Source organism: Lissotriton vulgaris, chromosome 2_1 (genome assembly GCF_964263255.1).
Source record: "Lissotriton vulgaris chromosome 2_1, aLisVul1.2, whole genome shotgun sequence".
NCBI lineage: Eukaryota > Metazoa > Chordata > Amphibia > Caudata > Salamandridae > Lissotriton > Lissotriton vulgaris.
Genome location: NC_141687.1, coordinates 50,797,580 through 50,818,103, shown reverse-complemented (window position 1 = coordinate 50,818,103; position 20,524 = coordinate 50,797,580).

Below are 20,524 nucleotides of genomic sequence, written 5' to 3'. Positions count from 1 at the left end.
GATGACGCCAAGGTTCCGTGCGTGGTCTGTCGGGATGGGTGCATTTCCGAGGGCTTCCGGCCACCAGGAGTCGTCCCATGCAGAGGGGGATTTACCTAAGATGAGGACTTCTTAGGTAAATCCACGCAGATTCCAGAACTTTAAATGTGAGGATTCTTTTGTTTTGTTTTACAAACTTTGAGGTTTGCAAGGGATTCTGGGTTACAGATCCTGGTGAGAACCAGACAAGTCACCCCATTCTAAATTACCCATTTAAAAATGTATAAATTTGCTAGGTTTCCCTAGGTGCCCTCAGAGCTTGGGTTCAAAATCTACAGCTAGGCACTTAGCAAAAAAGTGTTCGTTTTTCACAGTGAAAATGTGGTGTGTCTTTGTTGCGTTTTGGCCCGTTTCCTGTCGAGGGCACTAGGCCTACCCACACAAGTGAGATACCATTTTTCTTGGAAAGCTTTGGAAAATGTGTGGTGCATGGACTTTCGTGGATCCACTCACGTTCCAGAACTTTACACCACAGAAATGTAAGGAAAATGTTGTTTTTTTGACAAAGTTTGAGGTTTACATGGGATTCTGGGTAACATAACCTGGTGGGAGCAATACAAGTCACAACATCCTGTATTCCCCTGGGTGTCTAGTTTTAAAACATCTATAGGTTTGCTACTTTTTCCTAGGTTCCGCCAGAGCTAGGGTTCAAAACCTACAGCGAGGCACTTTGCAAAAAAAGGTATGTTTTTCCTGTGAAAATGTGGTTTGTCCATTTTGCATTTTGGGCCGTTTCTGTCGCAGACACTAGGCCTACCCACACAAGTGAGGTACCATTTTAATCAGGAGACTTCGGGTAACAAGGAATTGTAGAGCAACTGTTATTACCTATTGACTTTCAATGCATTTATGCCTTCCTAATGAAAGACAATGTGTAAAAGAAGTCACTTTAAAAAATGTCCTGTAATTCTCATGCTAGTATGGGTACTCACAATTTCAAAATTAAATTGTACAAATAGCTACTGTTTCTAAACTCTATATTTAGTTCCAATTTTCAGAAATATATAGGTGTCTTTCATCCCGATTTTTCACTGTATATATTTTCTCAAATGCATTGCTATATACCCGGCACATAATAAAAAAAAAACATTGAAAGATGCTGCTCAGTTATTGGCTCTGGGTTTGTCTGGTTCTTGGTGAATTTACAAGTCCTATATACCCCCAAAACCTGAAAGGTCCATGAAATGTAATGGTATATTGCTTACAAACATCTGTCATAATTAGAAGAAGTTACAGGTGAAAACTTTGGCACAAATGGCTGTTTTTTTTCAACTCATTTTCAGTTTTTCCTATTTTCAACTGTTAGTTTCTTCAAAGAAACATTGAAGGATCTACTCAAAAGACCCCTTGCTGAATTCAGAATTTTGTCTACTTTTCTAAAATGTATAGCTTTCCACAATCCATTATTGCTTTCATACCCATTTCTACCAATAACTAGAAAAAGGTTGAAAGCACCAGTCAAATGCCAAAACTGTATAAAAAATGTTGGTTTTCTGACAAAAGTCTATCAGTCCCTGAAAGCAGGGAAAAGGGTGATTTCAGCCACACAAACCCTTTGTTGATATAGGGAAAAACATAGATGCTTTCATTTGCAGCACTTTTTTCCCATCCCCCCCAAAAGAACATTTGGCTGTATTTTAGCTAATTTTGGGGTCCCCTCTAGGGGAATCCACAAACCCTGGGTACCTTTAGAATCCCCATGTTGTCGGGAAAAAAGGACGCAAATTTGGCGTGGATACCTTATGTGGTCAAAAAGTTACAGGGGCCTAAGCGCAAACTACCCCAAATAGCCAAAAAAAGAGGCTTAACAGGGGGGGGGGGTGGAGGGGGGGGGGGCGGGAGGGGGAGAAGGCATAGCAGCGAAAGGTGTAATCTGCGCTATCAATTATATTGTTCAGGAGTCAAGCTAAATCGTTTCAACAAACTGCAGTTCTTATAGCAGCCACTAGATGTCAGTATAAGTACACGCCTCATTACCTGCTCTACATACTCAAGCAAAATCTTTAATGCCAGAACGTTCATTACTTTTTAGGTGTAATTGAAATTCTAAAGCCACCTGTCTGATTTGGACGAATGCAAATACGACTTTTGCATTGACTGTGCCAGTTTCACAAAACTGCTCCATTATAAAACTGTGTTTAGGACGTGGGGAACCCAATAAATCCTTGTAGGCTTGGGCAATGGTTGGTTTAGGTAAAAGGTGACTACAAGGGATTTTGTTTCACAACTAGTTTGGACGAATTTATAGAAATTTAAAATAGAGACTCATTAGATAATTGAGCCAAATGTATCCACAGGATTACCTGAAGATTAATTGTATTATTTCTTAGGGCAGAGTATACATAATCTCTTTAGTAATTAAAAACAGAAAAAGAGAAGCGAAAAAGCATACAGCAAAAGGAAGTTATGGTTAAAAATCAATTTTATTTGAATCAATCACAAAGAGTAAATCATGGGGACAAATGATAGAACAAAACTAAAATAAAAGTCATGAAAGGCAGTGTTTCAATAACAATTCATAACAATTCATCAGCTCCAAAAATAATTTTAAACAAAGAAAACCAAACACAACATATGTATAAAGGTATTCTTCAGTATATAAAAACTGAGGAGTTGATGACTCAGGTCGACTTTTCGGTCTTGTCTTGTTAGTTATGTAAGACCATCTTCAGGACTTAATATTTCATCAAGGAAAAAACCCCATTGAGGAAATTGGTGTCTGTAGCTGATCTTCCACAATTGTGATCATTTAATGAAGAAGAATACGAGGAAGTGCGTGACGATCGAATCGAGACCCGCCTTTGTCAGAACCAAATATTTACAATTGCTTACCTGGAAATAAAAAGACCTGGATTAAGACATCTATTTCTGTCAAATGAACAGTGGCAGATTCTTCTTCATTAAATGATCACAATTGTGGAAGATCAGCTACAGACACCAATTTCCAAAATGTTTTTTTTTCCTTGATGGCCTATGGCCAATTGGTCAAGGGAGCCGCGGGTCAATAATGTTTGGGAACCAATGGTCTAAGAGATACAATTCACAGGTTGCCACCGAATAGGAACCGAGCAAAGATCAGTGTCCCCAATGTACTTGGTACCAGCCTCCTTCTCATGGATAATACAGTGCTAGGTTCATCCATCATCGTGCCCATCACAATGTCTTGCAAAGAAGTATCCAACTCCTCTGCCTCCCATCCTGTTCAGGTGCTGAGAATCAGCATCATACCAATTAATTGCAACGAACATGACCTTCACACAACAAGCAAAGAGAAAATAATATTTTAATGAGAACACAGTGACTGGTGCCTGAAACAGAGAGAAAGTTATACACTCCAAGCAAAAACACGATATTTACTTTAAAATAGAGTAAGGCACATTGGCCCACTCTTGTCAATTTTAAAATGCAGATGTCCCATAATACCTAAGTTGTAAACATAAAAATCACTTGTTACACTGCATCTAAGGGTGCACAAATATAAGTAATGCTTAAGCATGTTGCAATTTAACCTTTTATTAAGCACAAATAACTGCTGATGAGTTTGTGTCATCAATGGCTAGTGTGAAAGGGGAGGGAATCGTAATGTAATGTGTATTTATAGCGTGCACAGCAACCCATCGGTATCCTGGCACTAAACTATTATATTGTCTTTACCATTTGCTGTACATTCGTTTCCAGCCGTACCAATGCATGGCTGTTTTTTTTTTTTTTACAAGGGTAATAAATAATTTCCTTTGAGTTTTTTTTTCTTTTTCCTGTTTCTGAATTACTCTTTATTGCTGGTATGACATCAGAGTTTTCATGAGCTGAACTAAGTCGACTAAAAATAGGAAACAATGTATTTTTATAAGCTTCATTCATATTTCTGTGAAATGTAGAATCCAAACATTGAGCTGGATAGAATCTAAAGCATGAGCTGGTTTAAGGAACTAAAATTTGACTGGATTCAGAATCTAAAGCTTGAGCTGGAGCTCCTTATGGGAGACAGAACAAGTAAGTGAGAATATTCGTGTTCCACTCAGGACTAACACAGCACATTTCATAAGTTAGATCTTGAGTCGAAGCGAAGGAGGATCTCGGGCGTGTCTGAGTAGCCTTTATTTCATGAGCTTATTTCCGGCCCATGTGTACATCCAAATCTATATGATCTTAATCCTTTAAGGGAATGCAGTAGATAAAAAAAGATCTCATATCGTTTAATTAGCTTTTACATGTAAGAAAGAGTATACATGTAATGTACGGTAAGTAGACATAATATCGAGTTTTTAATTTCGACTAGACATAATACCGAGTTTTTAATTTCGACTAGACATAATATCGACTAGACATAATATAGACTACAAAAATATCGACTATAAAAATGTAATATCGACTACAATAGCAATAATATCGAATCAAAAATATAGAATGGACATAATATCGACAAGACATAGACAACAAAAATATCGAATTTAAGGTAAGTTAGTATTAATGTTCAATTTTTGTGTAATATAATTCTGTAGCGGGTTGTGGGTTTATAGGGGAATAGGGTGGGAAGTAATTTAATTATAATTAATTAAATATGTTAATTGTTTAATTGTTATTTATTTAAAATTAATTGTTAATTAACTATTAATTGGTAATTAATTTAAATATAATTGGTTTTTAATTTTAATTGATTAATTGATAAATATAATATTTTTGGTAATTTATTTTCTATAGCGGGTTGTGGGTTTATAGGGGAATAGGGTGGGAAGTAATTTAATTAAAAATAATTAAATGTTATTTAATTAATTGGTAATTATTTAAAATTAAATGTTAATTAATCATTAATTGGTAATTAATTACAATATAACTGGTAATTAAATATAATTGATTAATTGTTAAATATTTTCTTTTAGTAATTTATTTTCTGTAGCAGGTTGTGGGTTTATAGGGGAATAGGGTGGGAAGTAATTTAATTATAATTAATTAAATGTTATTTAATTTATTGGTATTTAATTAAAATAATTGTTAATTAATCATTAATTGGTAATTAATTTAAATATAATTGGTAATTACAAAATAATTGATTAATTGATTAATTATTTATTTTTAGTAATTTATTTTCTGTAGCGGATTAGGGTGGGAAGTAAATTAATAATCATGACTTAAATATGCAATTTAATTTATTGGTATTTATTTAGAATTAATTGTTAATTATTAATTGGGAATTAATTACAATATAATTGGTAAATACATTTAAATGATTAATTAATAAATGTTAATTTAATTAATTTAATTTCTGTAGTGGGTTGTGTGTTTATAGAGGAATAGATTTTGAAGTCATTTAATTGTAAGCAATTAAATTGTTTAAATAAATAGATTGAGTTTATTTTGTAAAATATTTTTAATTTTTAAATTAATTGCTTGTTAATAGGTAAATAATTAGTATTAGTAGGTAATTTATATTAAATAATATTTATCATTTTAATAGAATATGTAATATAATGTACACAATTCTTAAATATTTAAATTAATTTGCAATAGATTTTACTATTTATGATATTTATATTTATATAAGAAGTATTTACTTTCCTTACTGTTGCACTCACTGGAGTTGGAATCGTAATTTTAACCCCTACGCTATCCAACGTTTTCCCTACTGTTACACTCACTGGAGTTGGAATAGTAATTTAAACCCCTACGCTATCCAACGCTGTCCCTACTGTTACACTCTCTGCAGTTGGAATAGTAAATTTTACCCCTACGCTATCCAACGCTTACCTTACTGTTACACTCTTTGGAGTTGGAATAGTAAATGTTACCCCTACGCTATCCAATGCTTACCCTACTGTTACACTCACTGGAGTTGTAATAGTAATTTTTACTCCTACGCTATCCAACGCTTTCCCTACTGTTACACTCACTGGAGTTTTTATTTTTATTTTATTTATTTTAGCGATTTATAGAGCGCCTGGTGACCCGAAGGCATCCCCGCGCTTATGATACATGTGGAGACCAGTGTGGGAAGGGCAGCTTATTTGGGGAAAAGCAGAGTTTTTAATTTTTTACGGAAGAGAAGGTGGCAGGGTTCCAGCCGCAGGCAGCGGGGGAGTGAGTTCCATCTTGTGGACGCTTTTACTGCGAACCGTCTACCGCCGGTGCGTGCCTTCCTGAATCTCGGGACATTGGCCAAACGTTCGTTGTCCGATCGCAGAAGTCTAGGGGCCTTGTAGGGGGTGACCATGTCTCTCAAGATAGAGGGGCCGAGCCTATTGAGGAGTTTGTGTGCGGTACACAGCGCCTTGAATTCTACCCTCTGACGCACTGGAAGCCAGTGTAGGGCCTTGAGCGCAGGTCTGGCAGAGGTTCTGGAGGGGAGGCCCATAAGGAGCCGGGCTGCCGCGTTTTGAGTTCGCTGGAGTTTAGCCAGGGTAGATTCAGGGGCTCCCAGATAGATAGCGTTGCTATAGTCTAGCCGAGCGAGGATCAAACCTTGAATCAAGAGTTTCCTTGATAGGGGCGGGAGTAGTGGGAGGATTTTGCGGATGGAACGCATGTGTCCGAAGCAGGTGCCTACTGTTTTGGCTGCCTGGGTCTTCATAGACAGCTCCGGTTCAAGCCAGACCCCCAAGGTCTTGATTACTTGTTTCGGTGTGGGCACCTCACCGAAAACGTCTGGCCATACCGATGGGGGGATGGTGGTCCATTTCTTGCCCATGAGCATGACTTCGGTTTTCGATCCGTTGAGCTTCAAAGATGACTAGCACATCCAGTGGTGGATTTCCTGGAGGCAGTTCAACAGGTTGTCAGGGTGATTGTCGAGATGAGAGAGTGAGACGACCAGTTGCGTGTCGTCCGCGTAGCTCACTATCTTGATTCCGAAGGGGGTGACGACATCCTCGAGAGGGGCCATGTAAGCGTTAAACAAAGTAGGGCTTAACGACGACCCCTGGGGAACTCCGCTAGTGAGGGGGAGAGGGGCTGAGCGGGAATTGCCGTCCCAATAGTAATTTAAAACCTTACGCTATCCAACGCTTTCCCTACTGTTGCACTCACTGGAGTGGGAATAGTCATTTTTACCCTTACGCTATCCAACCCTTTCCCTACTGTTGCACTCACTGGAGTGGTAATAGTAAATTTTACCCCTACGTTATCCAACGCTTTCCCAACTGTTGCACTCTCTGGAGTGGTAATAGTAAATTTTACCCCCTACGCTATCCAATGTTTTCCCTACTGTTGCACTCACTGGAGTTGTTACAGTACATTTAATCCTCTCGCTATCCTACGGTAAAAATATTGTATATGTTTAGTTAATAATATGTATATATATACCATGCGGTCTATGTTCTTAAGTGTAGGTGCGATTTACATTATGTTGGCAGCACTAAATTGCAAGTATTTAATCGAATTTTGCAGCATCTTCGTGCCATTGTTAATTCCGACCCCAACTACCCAGTAGCACGACATTTTAAGCTGGTACATAGTAACAATCTCAATGACCTGCAATACTATGTTATTGACTCAGTTCCCCCAAACAAGAGGGGTGGTGACAGAGAGAAAAGACTCAGACAACTAGAAAGTCAATATATTCTGAAGCTAAATAGTAAGATCCCTAATGGCTTGAACATGGGAGAAGACCTCAATAATTTTTTGTAAATATTTTATTCCATCATATGCATGATTTCTTATAATGGATTTTATAACTATTTATGGTTTTAATCTATTTATTCATGTTGAGGATGGTTTATGAAAATCTATTGTGACATTTACAAACAACATATTGACAATACTGCATTTAAATTGTGTATTTTTAATCCAGCTGTACAATAATGAATTATGGTATTCCAAAGTTAATGCTGCTACATCTTGAACTTAATGAGATATCACTATCTTTTTAATCTCCCCTTTAATGAATTATATGCATTTCCGATCTTTTGCACTTTTTTGCCACTTTGCACTTTATCACCACAACTATTCTGCTCCAGGTTTTGTCCTGGGTAAATTATGTTTGTTCCCAAACTTTGGGATTATGCACCCTGCACTTTTCTACTTTGCACTAAAATTTAGTAGTGGTCTATTAGATCGATTTACTGGACAGATAACGTACCCACTGGACATTGTTTATATCATCAAATTATTACAAGCATTTTAATATTGTGGCAATCCATTGGGCGCTTGCCCTTTATGTGACTAATTGATTTTAAGTATTTATATCAATGTATAGTGTATTGTTATAGTTGTATGCATTTTTGCATTGAATTACACTGTACAGCGTATTTGGATGCACCACTTTATACTTTTGAAGGTATTTTCTTCATGTCTATTATTATGTGGGAGGAGTTCCGTTTCTGCACCAGTATTTAACCACTTATGTCTCTGGGTTTTGTCATGTGATCAAGTCCGGGTTTCCCGGACGAAACGCGTCATGCTGCCATCCCCATTGATGGAATAAAGCACACTATTTCTTGAAAATCCTTGGTTTGTGGTCTGTACCTGGCTGTGTCCGTTTGGTGTCTTTGGCGCTTCAGGATCGTGGATCTCTATTCATTTGGTGAATTGGCTGAATTCGTCTCTACGGACCCTCTCGTCTTTCACACTGTGGCTGGTTTGCAGTTTTGGCCGCCCTCGCCTTTGGCGATCGTCTTTACCCGGAAGGAGTACAGCGTTGCCAGCCCCCCACGACCCGGAAGTCGATACGGATTTGCCTCGCGTCGCGGTCGCCGATGGTTTGCTGGTTCCCGTGAGGATTCGTTTGGCTCGGAGGAACCGAATCTCTCCTCGCTGGCAGTAGATTAAGGTGAGCCCTGAGCGCTTGAGGCTACCATTTGGGTTATACGTGGGCTTTGACGAGATACAAGGACTCTATTGTTTATTCGCTTTCTTTTTTCGAGAAGAACGTGTTGAACATCACACGTGATAAAAAGACTGTTCGAATTGGTGCTTAATATTTTAACTTTCCGCTAGTATAATGGCGATGGCAGCTGACATTTTGCGAGACAGGGAGCAAGCAGCAGATGCTCTTTTTTTAAATTTGCCGGCAGTTGCTAATGCAGGGGAGAAACGCAAAGATAAAACTACCGAAGGAAATGATGTTAAAACAAAACTGAAAAAATTGGAAAAACTGCTCCGGACGGAGCTCACAAAATGGTGGGAACAAAAGAGCCTGGAAAAATACAAGGAAGCCCAAAGAGTTCCTTGAGGCTTAAGAGTGTTAATAGCACCATCTTTCGAAAATCCCAATCCCCTGATGCTAAAGGAATGAGCTCAGCATAACCTCGATGCATCCATGGGCATGGTTTGCATATTAATTAAGTACGCCGAAATCGATAGAGTCGAACTAATGACTCAGATTGAGAAACTTAACCTCAAATTGAATGCCATGGAAGAGCAAGAGGTAATTAATAAAGGGCGGGAAGACATCAAAAAACGTCTTGACAAATATGAAGAGACTATAAAAACCCGTAAAGCCTTTAAATTTGCCAGAGATAAGGCGGACTATGAAAATGGTAGAATTTTCACATTTTCAAGGAAATTTGAATCCGTTAAAAGGCAAGCATTAACAACATCTGTGCCAACGTCAGCAACTACATCACAACCTCCTCAAAATCAACAGGTGGGAGCTCCTGATGGATCAGACACCGACATGAGTTCCATCTATAGCAGTGGGGGGTCTGATGATGAAATAAACATGCAACATCTCGGGAGTAGCAGTTTCACTCCATCTGAGGAATTGGTTTTTATGGTGGAAGATCGGCGGAATACTTTGAGATCGAGAGGGACTCCGCCCGCAGGAGGAACAGGAGGAAGAGGCGAAATAAATCCCGCAAAGAGAGGAGGAAACGCCAACAGCTACGGGAAAAAGAAAAGAGGAAGGGGGAATGCCCAAAAGAAATGATAAATAACTTGTTGAAACTACCCACCACATCATCATGTGAAGAGTCTATGTTGGCTATGGAGCTTGACAACAATCGTGATTTAAATTTAAATATTGCTTCACATGAGAATGACTCTAATGAAAAAGAAAAAATCAAAGAAAAAGAAAAAAACTCACAAGAAAAAGATAAAAAATCTATGAGCACTGTCTGCCATTCTGGCAACTCCGAGGTAGAAAACACTGTGATTAACTTAACAGAACTTGATCTCAATACAGCAGAGAAACAGCTTCTTTCATTGGGTCTGTCCTACTGCCCCAACAATGGATTTAAATACGTGCAGGCCAGAATAGACACCTTCAAATTCATAAGGAAACTTAAACTCCTCAAATTCCATACCACCAACAAAAAAAGTGAAAAAGCAAGAGCAATTATTTGTGATTCACAAACTCATAAGAACTTCACTATCGCTGACACCATGGCTCTTAAAACTGCTCATTCACTAGCTATTGATGACGATGCCCCAAACAATACCCAGGATGTATTAGGTGCTATGGGAATCAGTAGTGGCAGTGCTGGTAATTGTCCCTTTCGTCCAAAATCTACATTTGTCCCGGTAATGCCTCGGGATGCGATCGACATCTTCAATGATAGGGTTGTGGAAGACTTAAAAGAATTGAATAAAACGGTGTCTAAGAATAAGAAAAAGAGGAGCTTTAGAGACAAACAATATTCTCTACTTATGCAAAAAATTAAATCAAGAGGTGACATCGTTGTCAATAAAGCGGACAAAGGTGGAAATATCGTCTTGTGGCCACGCACCTTATATCTAGAGGAAGCAGAAAGACAATTGAATGACCCAGCTTGTTATAGAAAGGCTTCTTACAATGAACTAAACAAAGTAAAAACTCTTGTACATGCTAATCTAACCACTTGGAAATGGGAAGGACTTATCAGTAATAAGGAATTTGATTTTTTGAAGAAGGATTTTCCAATTACTCCAACGTTGTACCTTTTACCAAAAATCCATAAAGGCACAACACCAATACCGGGGTGACCCATTATTTCCGCCCAAAATAGTTTGTTGGAACCCCTTTCCAAATATGTGGATTGTTATCTACATGAATATATGGAGGCCTTGCCTAGTTACCTGAAGGACACTGGTGACTTTTTGCAAAAACTGAAGGAAGTTGTGTGGAAACCAAACTATTTGTTTCTAGTCATGGATATTACATCATTGTACACCTCTATTAATCATGTTGATGGTTTGAATGCGATTGAATACTTTTTGTCTACTAGAGATATTAAGTATTATGAACACAGTAAAATGCTTATCAGCATGATTGATCTATGCCTAAAGAATAACTTTTTTCTTTTTAATAATGAAATCTTCCAGCAGTTGCGTGGTGTTGCCATGGGTGCGTGCTTCTCCCCCAGCTACGCATGTTTACACGTGGGCTGGTGGGAGAGGCATGTCCTGGGTAGGATCCGCAATTGCCTGGATGAGAATGAAATTGGCATTGTTAAGATGTGGCGTTTCATTGATGTCTTTATAATTTGGCAGGGGTGTAGAACATCAGCAGAAGAATTTGTTAGTAATATCAATAACAATTCCCTAAATCTAGAATTCTGTGCCAACATCAGTAATGATAGAGTCAACTTCTTGGATGTAGAGGTATACATCAAAAACAATGAGATCATGACTAGAATGTATAGAAAAACTACGGCTGGAAACTCAATTTTACATGCAGAGAGTAACCACCCACATCATCTTATTAAAAGCATCCCTTATGGGGAGTTTTTAAGAATCAGGCGCATATGTAATAATGAGATTGACCTCATGAATTGCTTGAATGGGTCTTACCAAAGATTTTTACGTAGAGGTTATGATATCCCTAACCTCACCAACTCTCTGAAAAGGGCTTTATCAACTCAAACAATGGCCACGGTAGAACAGCCTGTTTTAGTCATTCCCGAAGAGGGAATCTCTATGGCAGAGAAATCTTCGATTCGCCTAATTACCACTTTTAATAACCAACATAAAAAGATGAGGCAAATCATTAAATCTAATTGGCCCATCTTAAAAACAGATATTGTGGTTGGCCCCTTGTTGGAAGACATGCCTAACATTACTTTTCGACGAGCACCCTCAATGAGGGATGCTCTGGTTAAAACTAGCCCTGAAATCATTGTTAAACCTAACTGGCTTTCTAACAGAGCAGGCTTTCGAAAGTGTAGTTCATGCCGGGCATGTAAATTCGGTGTGAACACCAGCGAGTTTGTTGAGGGTCTAACGAATGATGTGATTCCTATTAAGAATGTGTATACTTGCAAAACAGACCATGCGGTCTATGTTCTTAAGTGTAGGTGCGATTTACATTATGTTGGTAGCACTAAATTGCAAGTATTTAATCGAATTTTGCAGCATCTTCGTGCCATTGTTAATTCCGACCCCAACTACCCAGTAGCACGACATTTTAAGCTGGTACATAGTAACAATCTCAATGACCTGCAATACTATGTTATTGACTCAGTTCCCCCAAACAAGAGGGGTGGTGACAGAGAGAAAAGACTCAGACAACTAGAAAGTCAATATATTCTGAAGCTAAATAGTAAGATCCCTAATGGCTTGAACATGGGAGAAGACCTCAATAATTTTTTGTAAATATTTTATTCCATCATATGCATGATTTCTTATAATGGATTTTATAACTATTTATGGTTTTAATCTATTTATTCATGTTGAGGATGGTTTATGAAAATTTATTGTGACATTTACAAACAACTTATTGACAATACTGCATTTAAATTGTGTATTTTTAATCCAGCTGTACAATAATGAATTATGGTATTCCAAAGTTAATGCTGCTACATCTTGAACTTAATGAGATATCACTATCTTTTTAATCTCCCCTTTAATGAATTATATGCATTTCCGATCTTTTGCACTTTTTTGCCACTTTGCACTTTATCACCACAACTATTCTGCTCCAGGTTTTGTCCTGGGTAAATTATGCTTGTTCCCAAACTTTGGGATTATGCACCCTGCACTTTTCTTCTTTGCACTAAAATTTAGTAGTGGTCTTTTAGATCGATTTACTGGACAGATAACGTACCCACTGGACATTGTTTATATCATCAAATTATTACAAGCATTTTAATATTGTGGCAATCCATTGGGCACTTGCCCTTTATGTGACTAATTGATTTTAAGTATTTATATCAATGTATAGTGTATTGTTATAGTTGTATGCATTTTTGCATTGAATTACACTGTACAGCGTATTTGGATGCACCACTTTATACTTTTGAAGGTATTTTCTTCATGTCTATTATTATGTGGGAGGAGTTCCGTTTCTGCACCAGTATTTAACCACTTATGTCTCTGGGTTTTGTCATGTGATCAAGTCCGGGTTTCCCGGACGAAACGCGTCATGCTGCCATCCCCATTGATGGAATAAAGCACACTATTTCTTGAAAATCCTTGGTTTGTGGTCTGTACCTGGCTGTGTCCGTTTGGTGTCTTCGGCGCTTCAGGATCGTGGATCTCTCTCTCTCTCTATATATATATATATATATATATATATATATATATATATATATTAAACATTTTTTTTTAAGTTACATTAATTATTTCTTAATTTTACATTTATTTAAGTATTTTAAATATGTTTTTATTAATTTAATTTATTGTTATATTACTTTTAAGTTACTTTTAACATATTTAAAAAATTCGATATTTTAACATTCTATATTTTTTACACTCGATATTTTGGAGTCGATATTTTTGCACTTACCTGTTTGAAGATAGGAAGTCGATATTCTGTCAGTCGATATTTTAACCTCGATATTTTGTCCTCTCGATATTTTGTCTGTCAAGGTTCTTTCAGTGATCCGTAATGTACTATATTTTTCACTTTTCAATGTATCCAATTCACAGGTATAGTTTACATTTTTGAATTATTCATATGGTATGTACCTTTATTATAGTCTACAACATGTTCCTGTGAGAGTGAGGTCAGTAATGTTATATCACCCAACTATGCTCATGCATAAATCTACAGTGCACATGCAAGTGATGCAACACAACATAAATATTAACATAGATCTATACTTAGCACTCCCCTTAGTGATTCCAATATTCAGAGTGTATTGGATAAATATAACTATCACAGATTTCATATTCCAACTCAATTTAACGGACAGTATCTCCAAGGAGACCAATAATATCTTTGCACAAAGTACAGAGTCCCAAAATGTCCAACAATTCAAGTTCAAGATTTATTCTTTTTGTGGTCCTTCCAGCATGGAATCTGCCAATTTGCCAACACGTGTTTCATCTACTTCTAGACTTTTTCAAGGCTGGAACAATAAATATCATACATATTGTTTGATGTTTATGTAAAAAAGTTCTTACACAAATTTTAAACAATACTTGGTGAGAGTTACAGCATCCATAATGTGGCCCAACAATGTACTAGGAACTAGATAGGAGTCCAGATGGTGAAAAGATCAAAAACCAAACAGTTAGCGCTAGAGAAGACCATAGATAGGTTGTAGTGAACGATAAAAGGCCTTTGAACACTGATGAGGTAGGAAAAAAGAAATCATCAGAGAAGTTGCTGTGATTATCACCCACTGCAGTAAGAATAAAAGCAGGACGTGAAAATATAAGTTCACTTTCCTGAAGTGTACATCATGCCTGATCAATTTATGGTCCATCAAACCCACCAATTAGCAAAAGTTGTTGTAATATTTCTGGAGTATAGTCGGTACTATGCAAGCATCCACAGAAGACTGTTTAGAGTAAACAGAAGTTAGATTAGAGCATATTTCTTTCTTTTTAATTTTTTTAACACCTCATATTGCGTCAGTAATCCGAGCTTTCTTAAATGACGCTCTACAATTCATGTCCTGAGATATGTCCCCTAGGTTTGACATTGTCCAGACAAATATATTGTAAAATGTACAGAAAACGTACTTGTTACAATGCGAACATTAGTCCAAAGAAGGTTAACATTCACAGTTCAGTCTCAAGTATTTTGCCTCCATCCAGGCAATGCTAGATCTATAAAAATAAAAATGAAAATTGGCGACCGTAAGTAAAACTCTCCACAGAAATACACGCAAGCTATCCCTCTAAGCTATTTGAGGGAGTGACCGAGCAGTGCATCATGCTTCAATACATTAGTATGGTAAACTTCAGTAAAGCGGTAAACTTCAGTAAAGCTCCCTCTTAGGGAAATACGTCATAAACAGCTTTTTGCGCCGCCCCTCCCAGCAGAGACAGCGGGAGCCTACACCAGGAAGCAGAGTCCCTTCCGAAGCGCTGGAGGGGCGGCACGAGAGTTCTCTCATACCTCATATCCTTCTTCTTAGAAATGAAAATCCCGAGGTACTTGAACCCCTCAGAGGCTACTGTGATCGGGTAATTGCGCGGGGGGGTGGTAGAGGGTTCCCTTGCAAGATGTAGAGTACGGACTTGTTCCAATTGATAGTGTATCCGGAATTTCTCCCGAAGCTGGCAAAGATGTCCGTAGCCACTATAAGAGACTTACGGGGTCTGGTTAAATACAGGAGGATATCATCCGCGTAAAGAGAAATCATGTCTTCCCACCCATCGTATACCCTTCAGGCAGCCAGAGGTTGCAAAGACAGGGCAAAGAGAAGGGGTGAAAGGGGGCACCCCTGATGTGTTCCCCTCCCAAGCGCAAACACCTCGGAGGCTTTATTGTTGACCGAGACCTGGGCCATGGGTTCAGAATAGAGGAGACGTATCCACCCAATAAATCTGGGTCCAAAGCCCAGTTTACGAAGGACCACCATCATGTAGGGCCACTCAAGCGCGTCGAATGCCATTGCGGCGTCTAGTGACACCACCACCGCATCTTCCTGGATGGTGTGACAGCGTCCCAACACCCCATGAAGCCGCCGGAGGTTGAGTGAAGTATTGCGGTGGGGCATAAAGCCAGATTGGTCCGGATGGACCAGAGCTGGCAGAACGGATTTCAGCCTGTTTGCGAGAACTTTGGCTAAGATTTTGGGCTCTGCATTTATCACCGATATTGGCCTATAAGAGGCACAGGAGTCTCTCGGTTTCCGTTCTTTCGGGGTGGCCACTATTGTGGCAATCCGCTGATCTCGCGGCAGAGTGCCCTTCTCCTTACTCTCTTCGAACATACGCTTCAAATATGGACTAATGCCATCCGGCGAGAGCTTGTAGATCTCCAGCAGCAAACTATTGGGCCAGAGTGCCTTCCCCGACGGAGATCTCTAATCGCCCGACTCAACTCATCTGCTGTAAGCGAAACCTCCAAGGTGTCCCGCTCAGTCTCTGAAAGGGTGGGCATCCGATTGTCAGTCAACAGGGCGACCGCGTCTTCCCCCGGCCTATCAGAACCCTTACCTCCGTAACCTTTTGGTAATGCGACACGAATTCCCTGACTATTTCACGGGGTTCAGTGATGACGACCCCCGAGTTATTTTTGAGTTCTGCCAACACTCTCTGAGCCTGTTGCTTCTTATCAAGCCAGGCTATAAGCTTTCCTGCCTTGTCTCCCTGGTCGTAAACTCTACCGTCCCTATATCTAGCCATTGTCCTAGCTGCATCAGTGGCCAGGGCCTTATATTCTGCCGCCTTGAGTTGCATCAGGAGGATTGTCCCTGGGTCCCCCGCGGTTATGTTATGTTATGTTATGTTATGTTAATGGCATTTATAATGTGCGCAGCTGCTCCAGCGAAGGAGCGTCCCGGCGCCTGACAAGGAGGCCACACAACATAACTGAAAAAAAAATAAGCGATTGAGAAAGAACAGACTACGGGAACAAAAAGGTCTTAACCGCTCTACGGAAAGAAAGCAGGTCGGCAAGGGTCCGGATTTCAAATGGAAGAGCATCCCATAACACAGCCGCCCGCACCCGGAAGGAGCGTCCTCCAGCTCGGCTGCATTTGAAACGAGGGACTGCAGCTAGTTCGCGATCCGAGGAGCGAAGAGAGCGCCCAGGGATGTAGAGACCCAGAAGATTGTGAAGTATCTGAGTGGAGGGACCTTTTAAGATCTTAAAAGACATACACAACACTTTAAAATGAATCCGCTGCCTGATAGGCAGCCAATGGAGGGCACGCAGGGTGTGAGAGACAGAACAAGCCCTAGGAAGGGCTACTACTGCTCTGGCGGCTGCATTTTGCACTCGCTGGAGGCGGGTGAGCTCGGCCTGATTTAACCCTTTAAAAAGGGAGCTGGCATAGTCCAGCCGAGACAACACCGTCGCCTGAACCACAAGTTGACGGGTCGCAGCGTCAAAGAATTTGAGTGCAGGTCTCAAGTTGCGCAGAATTCCAAAGCAGGAGGCCGCAGTTCTTTTAGTATGGCCAACAAAACTAAGAGTAGGGTCCATCCAAACCCCCAGATTTTTAATCTCCGAAACCGGAGTAGGGGTGGGGCCCAACTCTGGGGGCCACCAGGTGTCGCCCCAAAGTTCCGTCTGTTTGCCAAAGACCATAATCTCTGTCGTTTTGGCATTCAGTTGGAGACAGTTGGACGTCATCCAACTGGCCACCGCCCGCAGTCCATCTCGGAATCTTGGGGCTTCCGCCCCGGAATCCCCGCTGATCGTGACCGCTAGCTGAGTATCATCCGTGTATGACACCATGGTCATACCGCAGTGCTTTACAACCTCAGACAGCGGCCTCACGTATAGGTTGAACAACGTGGGACTCAGCGAGGACCCCTGCGGGACCCCAAGCGTCAGAGGATGGAATTTGGACTGGTGGGGCCGGGCAGCTACACAGAAAGAACGATCCGCCAGAAACGATCGGAACCACTGCAAAGCGGTGCCAGTCACGCCGACCTCCTCAAGGCGCTGCAGGAGGATCCCATGCGAGACGGTGTCGATGGCGGCGCTCAGGTCTAATAAAACAAGCGCCACCGTTTGACCCTCATCGAGAACCGCCCGCAGATGCTCAACCATAAACAGGAGTGCTGTCTCCGTGCTGTGGCCAGCTCGAAAACCGTTCTGTGTATCATCCAGAACGTTAGTGCGCGAGAGATGATCAGAGAGGGCGGTGTTAACATGCATCTCCGCGACTTTGGCTGGCCACGGGAGAAGCGAGATTGGCCTATAATTCTCTGGTTTACTAGGGTCGAGAGATGGCATCTTCAAAATGGGCATTACTACTGCCTGCTTCCATTTCGAAGGTACTAGGCCAGACGAGAGCGAGATGTTAATCAGATCGCAGACTGGGTTAGAGGGTGTCAAGTCTCTGAAAAGTGCTGGCTTGAGCGGGTCAGCCGGAGACCCTGACTTAACCCGAAGAGCTAGAGTCTTAAAAATCTCTGGAGTGAGACAAGGGAAAGAATCTAACACCACCTGTCTAGGGGGATAAGGCAGCCCGACATCGGTAGGTGCAGCCGTGGGAAAAGCTCTATAGATGGAATGGACCTTCTCCAAGAAGAAGGCCGCCAGCGTTTCACATTGAGTGTTGGAACCAATGACGTCGGCGGAGGGTTTTTTAGCAACCAGATCCTTAAGAGCTTTAAAAATGGTTTTGGATGGATTCGGACTGTTGCGGAATTCCAGGGCATAGTATGCAGCCCGGGCTCTGCAGACCGCTCGGTGATAAGACTTAACGGTAGCCATATAAAAGGCTTTTTTACGGTTGTCATACGTTTTCCGCCAGTCTCTCTCCGCACGTCTGCACGAGCTTTTCAACGCTCGCAGTGTACCATTATACCAGGGACTAGGGTCTCGCGGTCCACACCTACTCACAGTCATTGGAATAAGGGAATCGAGGGCTCTGGTTACCCATTCGCAGAAATGGTCGTAACCAGATTCCACATTCTCCTCAGGGCCCAGTGGGTCCTCGGAGAGAAGACGGTTGAAGTCTTCCAGTTTTAATTTACTCCAACGTCGTCTGGGCAAGACTCGCGTCGAGGGTTTAAAGGGGGGCTCTGGCAGTGGGCATTGGATAGTCACCAACAAGTGATCTGTCCAAGACATAGGAAGAGGGGAGGCAACTTTTACCTCATCTAGATTCGAGAAGAAGGGATCTAGGATATGACCACCAACATGGGTGGGGTCCGAGACCAGTTGGAGCAATTGAAGGGCCTCAAGATCAGCCACAGTACCTCCCACTGGGGGCAAAGCCAAGGTGTCAAAATGGAGATTCAGGTCCCCTAAAATAGAAAAGTTGGTACACCCTACTGCCAGCGAGCTTACAGCATCAGGGAGAGCCTCCCTAAATGCCACATCGCTGCCGGGTGGGCGATAAATTAGCAGGCCTGAAAAGGTGAAACACGGAGTAACAGAAACCTTAAACAGGGCACTTTCACAGCCCGCAATCCTCTGCACTCTCCAATCGCAAGGGTAGCAGGATTTGACGACAAGCGCAATTCCTCCACCCCTCGAGGGGCGATTGAGCATGAAGGTCGAATACCCAGCAGGGAAGGCCAGATTGAGAAAAGCTGTGTCAGAGTCCTGGAGCCAAGTCTCTATCAAACAGACAATATCAGGAAGTTCCTGTCCCAAGAGGTCGGCTACGTCCTGGTGATGTTTAGCCAACGACCTCACATTAAGGTTCCAGATGGTAATGAAATGCGAGGGAAATGTGCCACCAGTATCTAACTTAGCTCCGGTATCGCCCAATAAGGCTGGGGCTTCAAGCATCCACCCACCGCAAGCACACTGATGTGGACCACCCAAAGGATGTACACGAGCAGTATCGCATGATGGCAGGCACCGGCCGATGGACACAAGGGCTTCCCTGGTATACCGAAGCATCTTGCAACATCGGACGATGAGCGGAGTCCCACCCCGACCAACGCGACCGTACGCGGACGGGCGCAGACGGGCAGGACTCTGGCACGACTCCGGCCACGCGAAGGCACGCAGTTTCAATCTCAATGAGGTCTCTCTCCATAGTGACCATTTGCTCCTCTCATTCCCTGCGGCGACCAGCAATTGTAGACAGGGCCTCCCCCTCAACACTGTTTTGAAGGCCTCCCACAGTACCACTGATGAGTCTACCGTGCCATCATTGTCTTTGAAGTAGCGTTCAATCGAAAGAGTGAGCTTCTTCCTCACGTCTTTGCTACGGAGGGGCCAGGCGTTAATCGGCGCAATACAACCCTCTTGTTTGTTCCCGACTGAGAGTTGGGCAAGCATCGGTGAGTGATCCGATATCCCCCTTGCTAGATGTGTGGTTTCACGAATTGTTATGTCAGGTTGCAGAGGTACCAATATGGAATCTATGTGGGAAAATGAGCGGTGTGGGCCGGAGAAGAAAGTGTACTGCGTGTCCGACGGGTGGCGGAGACGCCAGAGGTCGGTAAGACCGAAGATCTCAAGGAAGTCAGACAGCCACATATGGCCTGTGGTCGTATTCCTGGGGGGGTGCCTGTCAAGGGTTCTCGAGACCACAGCGTTAAAGTTGCCCCGACCAGAAGGAGCCCCTCAGGAAGAGAAAGGAGCAACTTGCCCAAGTACTGGTATGATTGGGTTTGGAGACCAGGTGGGATATAGGTCATGACTACGTTTATCCTGCGTCCCTCCCAGCGGCCTGAAATAGCCGCAAAGCGTCCTAAAGGGTCTGAGTCTATATGGTCTATAACCAAGGGAAATGTACGACGTAGCAGTATACCCACCCCTCTG